Below are 10,086 nucleotides of genomic sequence, written 5' to 3'. Positions count from 1 at the left end.
TTTTTGTCTTTATTCGTGTTATACAATAGAGAATGCTTACTGAAGTAGTATTCTGTCTCTAAAGGGCGGTCCTGCTTACCAAACGATCGTGACCGAATCACGCAGAATATTAGTGCATGCTTAAGTTATATTTAGATCTACTGACATAGTTTAAACGTCTTGGTGAGGTAATCTAAAAATAGCCCATGCATATCACTAACCTTACCACGTGCTGATCTCCTGTGTTGTCGAGGTGTAACATAGATGATACATGTTTATTAATTGGTACCACGTAACGAAATCTTTTAGTGCATTCACTTGTGTCTAAAGCTGCTATAAAAATGAAATTAGCAATTGCCAAAACGAATGACTCTCTCTGCGAAAAAAGTGGAAATGAAGCGGCAGTTTCCCTTCAGTACGATAGATTGATCTCCACGTGAGAGCCAATGTTAGTATTTTTACGATTGATTTTTTTCTTTATTAGTTTTGTACAGTAGAGAATATATTTCGAATCGTTTTTGACAAAAAAATATTCGTTTTTACCAAAAAAAGTTGCTACTGTTATGGTCAGCATGTTCCCGTTCAGTTATAATCAGTGGACTTCTGGTCCCTATTTGGTCCATATTTGCACGCATAACACTGGTGCTCAAACAAATGGGCACAGGTGCTCGTCCAGTCTCTGGCTTACTCTACCTATCCCTTTAAAAGTGAAACTTTTTTTTCGAGAAAAAACTATATAAACCCTTTATGATATACAAATACCCCAATTCAAAAATAATTGTGAGAATAAATTGAAACAAAAAAAAAACACAATTTTAAAGGGAAGGGATGGTGACACAACTGAGCAAGCCTTTCCTTTTAAAAGGAAACTTTATTAGAGTTATTGCCCTTGACTTAGTAAAATTTTGCAATTTTCAACATGGTCGCATGTAACTCAAAAAGTATTTGACCAAGAGTCGTGAAACTTTACAGGAATGTTGGTCAGCATATTTAGTTGTGCACCTGGGTATTTTCGTCTGGATATTTTTAGAGTTATTGCCCTTGACTTAGTAAAATGTTGCAATTTTCAACTTGTGTCGCATGTAACACAAAAAGTATTTGACCTAGAGTCATGAAATAATGATCAGCATGTTTAGTTGTGCACCTGGGTATTTTGTGTATATTTATATAGTATTTTTATTGCCCTTGACTTTGCGTTCATTGAACGCCGCCTTTCCTTGTTGATCTTGTTTTTCATATTTTAGTAAAACTGTACAATTTTCAACTTGTGTCACTTGTAACTCAAAAAGGAATTGACATAGACACTGCGAAAAATATACTGATATACGGGAATATACGGTCCCGTATTTTTGACATATACGGGCGTGTACGGGATGTATTTGTCGAATATACGGACCAAGTATACGAGTCCGTATAGGGAACACCGGGTATACGGGAAGTCCGTATATGCATCAGGCATATACGGAATTCCGTATTTGCACCATATACATGTACGTATATTTGTTCGTATGTTTGGGGTATACGGAGAATAAAATCCCGTATACGGACTTTATCAAGGTTGTTATCCCTAGTATACTTTAAATATACCAAGGATATACGGGACCGTATTTTCTACGTATACAGAGGATATACGGACTCGTATTTTCTACGTATACAAAGGATATACGGAACCGTATATTCTACATATACAGATGATATACGGACTCGTATTTTCCAATTAAACAGATGATATACGGAATCGTATTTTCCACATATACAGATGATATACGGAATCGTATTTTCTACATATACAGAAGATATACGGAATCGTATTTTCTATATTTACAGGGGATATACGGAATTGCCTTTTTTAGTTGTACACAGGGTATACAGAACTGTATTTTCGAGATAACAGAAGGTACAGATACCACCAAAAGCATGCATTTACATGACCGAAATGCAGGCTTGTACAATAGAACATGTTTGATTACACATTGTGAATGGGAATTGTAGTCATATGCTTAAGAACTTTATCTTCAAAATTGGAGTATTTCAAATAATAAAGTAAAAACCAAATCGAGTTACTCTTAAATATTTATTATTTCATAAACATATATTCAATATGTATACATATATATAACAAAATAAACATGTCTTCGCTACAATAGTCATATATTGTTGTAAGCCTTATTCCAGAGGGACACATTAATGTAAGGTTGCAACGGAAAGGCGATATACCGGAATGTTGCGATACAGAGTCAAGAAATACGTATCACAGTGCAGAACATCCGCACCGCGATATTTTCTTCAGAGATCGAATTATACATGTAAATTTTTCGATATTTTCAAGCCGTAACCTTCATGAATTGCATGTTGTTTAAATCTAGAACAAACTATGCTAACTTGAAGTTCTTTTCGATTTATCTTAACAATGATTCATATGAGCCACTTATATTACACCCATAAAACATTTTAAAGATATTCATATCATTTATTCGTGTTAACATTCACATAATTATTATTTTAGGAAAATGAGTCCATAGCACAAATTGATAATAACAGAAAGTTTTAATAATAATCATTAAAATTAAAAATCCGTATTCACAGAAATTCGTCATTCAAACACTGTTCTTAAAAGCAGTTAAATATATCAATCATCTATAGGAATGATACGTAGACCAGTGTGACGGTGTCTATTTCGTGACGTAGGAAATGTTTTCTCCAGATATTACAATCTTCTTCGGCATGTGTGTATCTGAAAAAAGAGAGTTTAAAATCCTGTTTAAATAATGTCATGAAGTAGTTATCACAACTTTCAAAAGACTATACACAAGCATTTTTTTAAGCGTATACATATATACATTTTTTTTCTTACTCAAATTTCAAAATTATTTTATATTATTAGGATAAAGATGTCATTTATAAGCAATCATTTACACAGGATTTAAATGAAATAATTAATCTATGACGGATGATAAGTTATATGTTTTTGTTATGAAACTTTTACGAATACATATATTTCACACTTGTAATATAAATTATAATGGTATCTTTGTTCTATGTAAAGAGTATTTTATTGATTTAAAATATATTTAAAAAAGATAACATTGCATTGGGAAAAGGGCTGACATAATCTTTTTGATCGTTTTACGATGTATATTAGCATCGTTAGTAGGAGGGAAAAAAAGGTTTAAAATGTACAGATATTTGCTACTCAGATGTAGATCCGTGTTTGCACAATGATATCCAGTTAAGTAAAAGGCAGAATACCCAGCTATACTTCTCATTTATATAAAAACGTAAATCTTAACAAATTTGAATTATTGTTTGTTTCAGTTTCAATTCTTTCAAAAACTATTCCATCACAACTTCACAGCAACGAATAAATACCTTCAATGGACACTAGTGTAGATTAATATTTTTTTTATTGTTAAGACTGTTTAACTAGGTAAGTTGACAATAGAATCTCTTACAGTGTGCCATCACTAAAAATAAAGTGATAATTCTCACAAAAATTATAGATCAAAATATTCTCCCTTGCCTATAACATTAATGAATCTGATAGTATGAAATCAAATTCAGATAATAAAATATATGTATCATATGTGACAATTGCATAAAATAACATAGGAAATATTTTAGTTACTACATGCGAATGCGACAGTATTACGTGCGCACGTGAAACATTTACGTATCAACGCCATATGTTTCACGTGCGCACAAGTACTGTGCGTTTAGTATAATAATTAAGTGACGAGGTGGTCAAGTCCACTATCCAGGTGTAAAACAGCTATCATATTGTGTTTATTATCTTCAAAACAGGCTAGCTATATAAAACAAATTATCAACAAATTTACCAACTCTCAGCGTAATGCAGTAGGTAAGGTTGTGGTAATATCAATGCAAGACAGCTAGGCTCGGATTCGCCTTTTTCCCAAAAATATTGCTTTATAATTATCAATCAAGTAAGAAAGTTTTGTATCATCTATTGTAAAGATTATAAATGCTGTGCTATTTTCTATTAACTTGTCATTTTGTTTTAAATGTAGCTACATTTAGCCCTATTTAGCAAGTTGGTGCAAACTTATACAGAATGCACGATACTGTACACAGACTGTTTCAACTATAGTTAAGTTTGCACGAAATACTCCTGCACTGCAAAAGTACTATGACTACTACATACTACACACTATACAGGATAAAAATCACTATCATCCGTGCATGTATGTCTAAATTATTAAATATCATAACAAAACTACCTTTCTATCCCAATTCATTTTTTTAATGTAAAATTAAAAACAATATATGGAAAGAAAAACGCAAAAAAGTGAGACAACTTGTGAGGCTCAAACTCGTGATAAAATTTAATGTGTATGACATTCGAATGACTTTACTAACTTTTCCATCAAGACATTTCAAATTCTGTTTCTTATCTTACATAATATTCGCTTGTGAAAACCCTGTTTTACCTATTCAGACAAAGGTTGTTAACTTTAGTGTACATGCACAAAAGAAAATGTAGAGTCACACTCACATTATCAAAGCGGCCTACTTATCGCTTATGCACGTAGTAACTTAAAAAAATTACTATCATTAACATATGAGCCGTGCCACGACAAAACCAACATAATGGGTTTGCGACCAGCATGGATCCAGACCAGCCTGCGCATCCGCGCAGTCTGATCAGGATCCATGCTGTTCGCAAGCAGACCCTATAACATGTAAAGCAACTGATAGCGAACAGCATGGATCCTGATCAGACTGCGCGGATGCGCAGGCTGGTCTGGATCCATGCTGGTCGCAAACCCATTATGTTGGTTTTGTCATGACACGGCTCATATATAAAAGTTATATTTTTTGTTACAGTAATATGTTTAAGAAAAGAAAACTAATTTAATAAAATAAAGTCGCATGCACAGTGCATCCATATCAAACAATGTGTGTGTGTTTGAGTTGTTTCTTCTATTTTATATATTTGATTTTTTTCATATTAAAAGCAAGGATGTTTTAGCATTTTCAAATGCACTGCAAAATGCTTATATGCCTTAATTGACATCATTTTATGAAGTGTGACATCATTCCGCCAACAAGATATAAAAGAGAACCAATGTATTTATAACTAACAACATTCATTCATGTCAAAATAAATGCGTGTAATTAAGGAAATTTGACTTTGCCTTGAGAAAGAAAAAAACACATGATGTCAGTACGGATGGGAATATATGAGTCTGGGTAACTCTTCTTTACAGACAGTACGTCCGTGTAATTGTCTTATTTTATTCACAAAATACAACAATGTATATACGTGAACTTACATCTATATTACTTGCTGTCATACTTTGCTTCATCTATAATTGCTGTAAAGAGGGCACAGCTGCATTTCTGGAAGATTTAAACACGCTGTACACTGTCCTGAAAAATGATAATATAACTTCAGCATAAACTGATAAAGAGCACATTGAAAATATTTCATAAGTGATCACATGTGCGAAAGTGTTAATACTGCAGGAACGTGTTCACTTTTATGTGCATGTGTAGTTATGTATGTTTGTGTGTTCGTACGTGCGTGCGTGTGTTACCATATCGCTTTATGTGAAATAAAAGTCAAAATATGGAATGTCGAAAAATTTTCTAATGTACAAAGGCTCTATACAGTTTTTCAAGCGTTTAAATTTATGTATAACAAATATTAAATAGCTGTTTCCTCAAACAGGCGCGTGTTTGTGACTGACCCATGCGATATCACCTTATGCGTAATGTTTATCTTAAAAACTAAACAAAGTGTTTTAATTATAATAAGAAAAAAATATTTAAATTTTAACTTGTCCAATAAAAAATCCAATGTAAATGTTGAAAACTCAGTTCATGTATATACAATTTAAAATCTGGGTTATCCTGAACAACGTAGATAAATAACCAAGAATATCGAATGAACAAAAAAGAGTTGTCCGTCCTGAATTGCGAGTAAACTCGATCTTGCTTATTATTATATATATGCTAAAACAATACAAACAAAACCGTTTTAAAACTTATGGTTCGTCGCTATATTTTATATTCACGAGTTTTAAATTTCTTACACCGACACTAAGCTTCGTATCAATGTAAAAATAAGCATATCTTTTGACACCAAGGGTAAAAGGTGAATTAACACGTAACTTTGAAACGTAACACCTGTCGGTCATATAACATGCAATCAAATCATGCAGATATTTATCTGTCATTCTTTGTATTAATGTAAATAAAAAATTCTGACAAATATTGTCATTTTTTATTCATCTAAATGTATAATGATTTAAATGAAAAAATAAATATTTGTTTGCTATTTTTGTTTCAGATTTGTATTCATTTATATAATTATAGTTAATATAAATAAGAAATATATAGAAAAATGTGTACAGAAACTTAAAAAAAGTGAATAAAAATGAAAAGAGCGGAGTCTTTAAAGTGACTTAGATTTGCATGAAATAATAGGGATTTGTATAAAAAAAATAACAAATATTAAATAGCTGTTTCCTCAAACAGGCGCGTGTTTGTGACTGACCCATGCGATATCACCTTATGCGTAATGTTTATCTTAAAAACTAAACAAAGTGTTTTAATTATAATAAGAAAAAAATATTTAAATTTTAAACTTGTCAATAAAAAATCCAATGTAAATGTTGAAAACTCAGTTCATGTATATACAATTTAAAATCTGGGTTATCCTGAACAACGTAGATAAATAACCAAGAATATCGAATGAACAAAAAAGAGTTTGTCCGTCCTGAATTGCGAGTAAACTCGATCTTGCTTATTATTATATATATGCTAAAACAATACAAACAAAACCGTTTTAAAACTTATGGTTCGTCGCTATATTTTATATTCACGAGTTTAAAATTTCTTACACCGACACTAAGCTTCGTATCAATGTAAAAATAAGCATATCTTTTGACACCAAGGGTAAAAGGTGAATTAACACGTAACTTTGAAACGTAACACCTGTCGGTCATATAACATGCAATCATGCAGATATTTATCTGTCATTCTTTGTATTAATGTAAATAAAAAATTCTGACAAATATTGTCATTTTTTATTCATCTAAATGTATAATGATTTAAATGAAAAAATAAATATTTGTTTGCTATTTTTGTTTCAGATTTGTATTCATTTATATAATTATAGTTAATATAAATAAGAAATATATAGAAAAATGTGTACAGAAACTTAAAAAAAGTGAATAAAAATGAAAAGAGCGGAGTCTTTAAAGTGACTTAGATTTGCATGAAATAATAGGGATTTGTATAAAAAAAATAAAAATTGCGAATATAAAACAAGTATTCTGCTCGTTGAATTATCAAGACTGAGAAAGACGATTTTATCTAAAATTTATAAACATATTTTTTAGAAGTACTAAACAATTTTCTTTTAAAATATGTTAATCTGTTAAATCTCATAATTTTTGTTATTATATTGATTAAATTGATTGCACATTGACTCGCACACCTGGTTTTAAGTGATAATGTGTGTGTATTTGCGTTTATTTATACTCGCCACCGGTTGCCCATATGGGCGAGCCCTCCAGAAGAGTATTAGTCATTTTATTTTTCGGAGGATAGTGCAATTACAGATACAGAAAGATGCCCCAATTCCAGAAGTTTCTCCTGGTTCTTTAGCGTGCAAAGTGTTTAAGCACCCATACACGGGACCTCGATTTAAAGTCTCATCCGAAAGACTGATTAGTAATTTTAGTTGGCCAGCCCGGGAATCGAACCCACAATGTCGAGATTACAAGTCTCGCGCTCTAACCGATTGAGCTATGCGGGCTGGCTATAAGTGATAATTGAGATCGCTCAAGATTATAAAGTCCAATCAGTTGACAAATCAAGCATACATAGGTCGTGTCACACACACTGATTAATCCTTTTGTACTACCATGTCCAGGGGCTGTAATACCTTGACATCTTCGATGTTTTAAATGTCGTAAATTTTTACGTCTCTTTCTTACCCAAAAGGGAAGTTATGATTAACGTATTTAAGAAATGCCCTTTTCATTTTGTTGTTTTTTGCATTTTTCAAACCACAAGATACAGTTTAGAAATCAAAATCAAACTCGTAACCTCCCAGTCTAAATTTAGGGATATATCCCTGCTTTAATTATCTAATCCGGCGGCCATATTGGATAGCGAAACAGATTAAAAAAGTGTTAAAGTTTTCTAAAAACAAATCAGTTTAACCCTGAAATAAGCTGTTGTTCACAAAATGCAACAATTCTATTGATCGCATATTGATATTACAACGATAAAAAATAACTTTTAACCTACCTTGTTTTGCAATATTCTGAATTTTATTAACCATCCATTTCCAATCGCGTTTTTCTTTTTTCATTTCGCCCGCGCTATTTCTGATTGGTTGATAGGATTCACGTCATACAAAACCAACGCCTCAAACTCATTGGCTGTTTTGAAAACGCGTGATATGCCTAGATACCGTTTGTGTAATTAAGCATTTAGCATTAATAATGCCACGGACTTATATTAATGTCCGTGATAATGCGGAATAAACCAGCATACTAAGTCAAAATAATGCAATATTAAATAGGAAATATCATGTATCCATAAACGATAACTTTGCATACATGTATGACATAACCATTGATACTTTTTCATAGGCAAAACATTGATTCTAATGCTTAATCGGTTATTCACTTTTTATAATAATAATAATAATAATAATAATAATAATAATAATAATAATAATAATAATAGTAAAATTTATCATATATTTTAGTTAGACAACTATAATTAAATAAATGTATGTGTGTTTTAATAATACTTATGATGATGATGATGCTGATGATGATTATAATAATAATAATAATAATAATAATAATAATAATAATAATAATAATAATAATAATAATAATAATAACATTTATGATAAAAATAAAAGACGTTTTAGAAGCGCTAAGAAATATTCATAAATTACACAAATTTTTGTTATAACAATAAGCGGGTAAAGCATGAAAATAATATTTAAAAAAATAACTTATCAAAAGAATGTACTTTTTATATTTCTTTTCTTTTTTAGTCGAATTGTCAAAATTCTAAAATATTAAATTGCTTTAATAAAGGATTGGTAATAAATAGTAAAATGTATCATATATTTTAGTTTGACATCTGTAATTAAATAAATGTATGTGTGTTGAGTATTTATATTAAAAAATAACTTTTTATTCATTATCTGCTCTAATGGAAAAACTGTTCTGTTTGGGACTTTATTCATATTATGTCCCAGTTTCTATTATGCAGTAGATTATTACATTTCATTCAAATAGGCTTTTAAGCCGATGAGGACACAAAACATACAAAATAACCAAAAGTGTATGACATCAACATATATACATTATATCAACAATCATCAAATGTTTGGAGATGATCGATTTGATTGATAAAGAAACTACCTGCCAAATTTTTCATGTAGGTACACATAATATTACAAGTCTCTTACCAAGTACATTACACTCAACGTTATTTCTCTTAAGAACAAAAAACTCTTCAGTATCACAATTTTGACTGATATGATTAACACACTGCCAAAGAATGTTGACGTATAGTAATAACTTAATTGTGTCTTGTTTAAATTACGAATTCCGCCAGATAAAAGGATAACAACAACACGACGCTGCAAAACATTTGAAAGAATACAGCAGCTATGTCTGTTTCATTTTAATATGTCAGGTTATAGTCTTTATAATAGCTGTAACAAAATCACATACAAATGTATGTATACGAATGAGACAAAATATAGAGACTCGGTTATGAGATCACAATTTAATTCCTTGATTTCGTACATGAATTATATTAGAAATTAACAGTAAAAATTACCGTTAAGACATTCAACACCAATTGCGCTAACTTACGTAATCGGAAAAAACCGAAACTCGTTATACCCTGCTGCGTTTATGATCAATATCCGGATCAATAACCGGCTTAATCAGTATTGGCTTCGATTATCGCAATACAGCACGTGGCTATTACACAATATTATGTCATAAATGAGACCGCGCGAAAAGAATCAAAATTGGGGAAGTCGGAACTTCATAAGATTTCTATTCAAAACTTGTGTACAAAAACGCAAATCTTTAT

General features: G+C 31.0%; 1 long non-coding RNA gene across 1 annotated transcript; it reads right to left on the bottom strand.

The window, feature by feature from the left end:
• Window positions 1–2,417: 2,417 nt before the first annotated feature.
• On the bottom strand, window positions 2,418–8,399 carry LOC132736995 (uncharacterized). The gene is made up of 3 exons (XR_009626655.1): window positions 8,263–8,399; window positions 5,274–5,370; window positions 2,418–2,713 (listed from the first exon to the last, which is right to left on the bottom strand). It is a non-coding gene; the product is annotated as an uncharacterized LOC132736995 (long non-coding RNA).
• Between the last annotated feature and the right edge of the window lie 1,687 nt (window positions 8,400–10,086).

Source organism: Ruditapes philippinarum, unplaced genomic scaffold (assembly GCF_026571515.1).
Source record: "Ruditapes philippinarum isolate M1 unplaced genomic scaffold, ASM2657151v2 ctg3664_1_1_1_1, whole genome shotgun sequence".
Taxonomy (NCBI): Eukaryota; Metazoa; Mollusca; class Bivalvia; order Venerida; family Veneridae; genus Ruditapes; species Ruditapes philippinarum.
The sequence above is the reverse complement of the archived record's forward strand: the minus strand, read 5'-3'. Positions and strand labels throughout refer to the sequence as shown.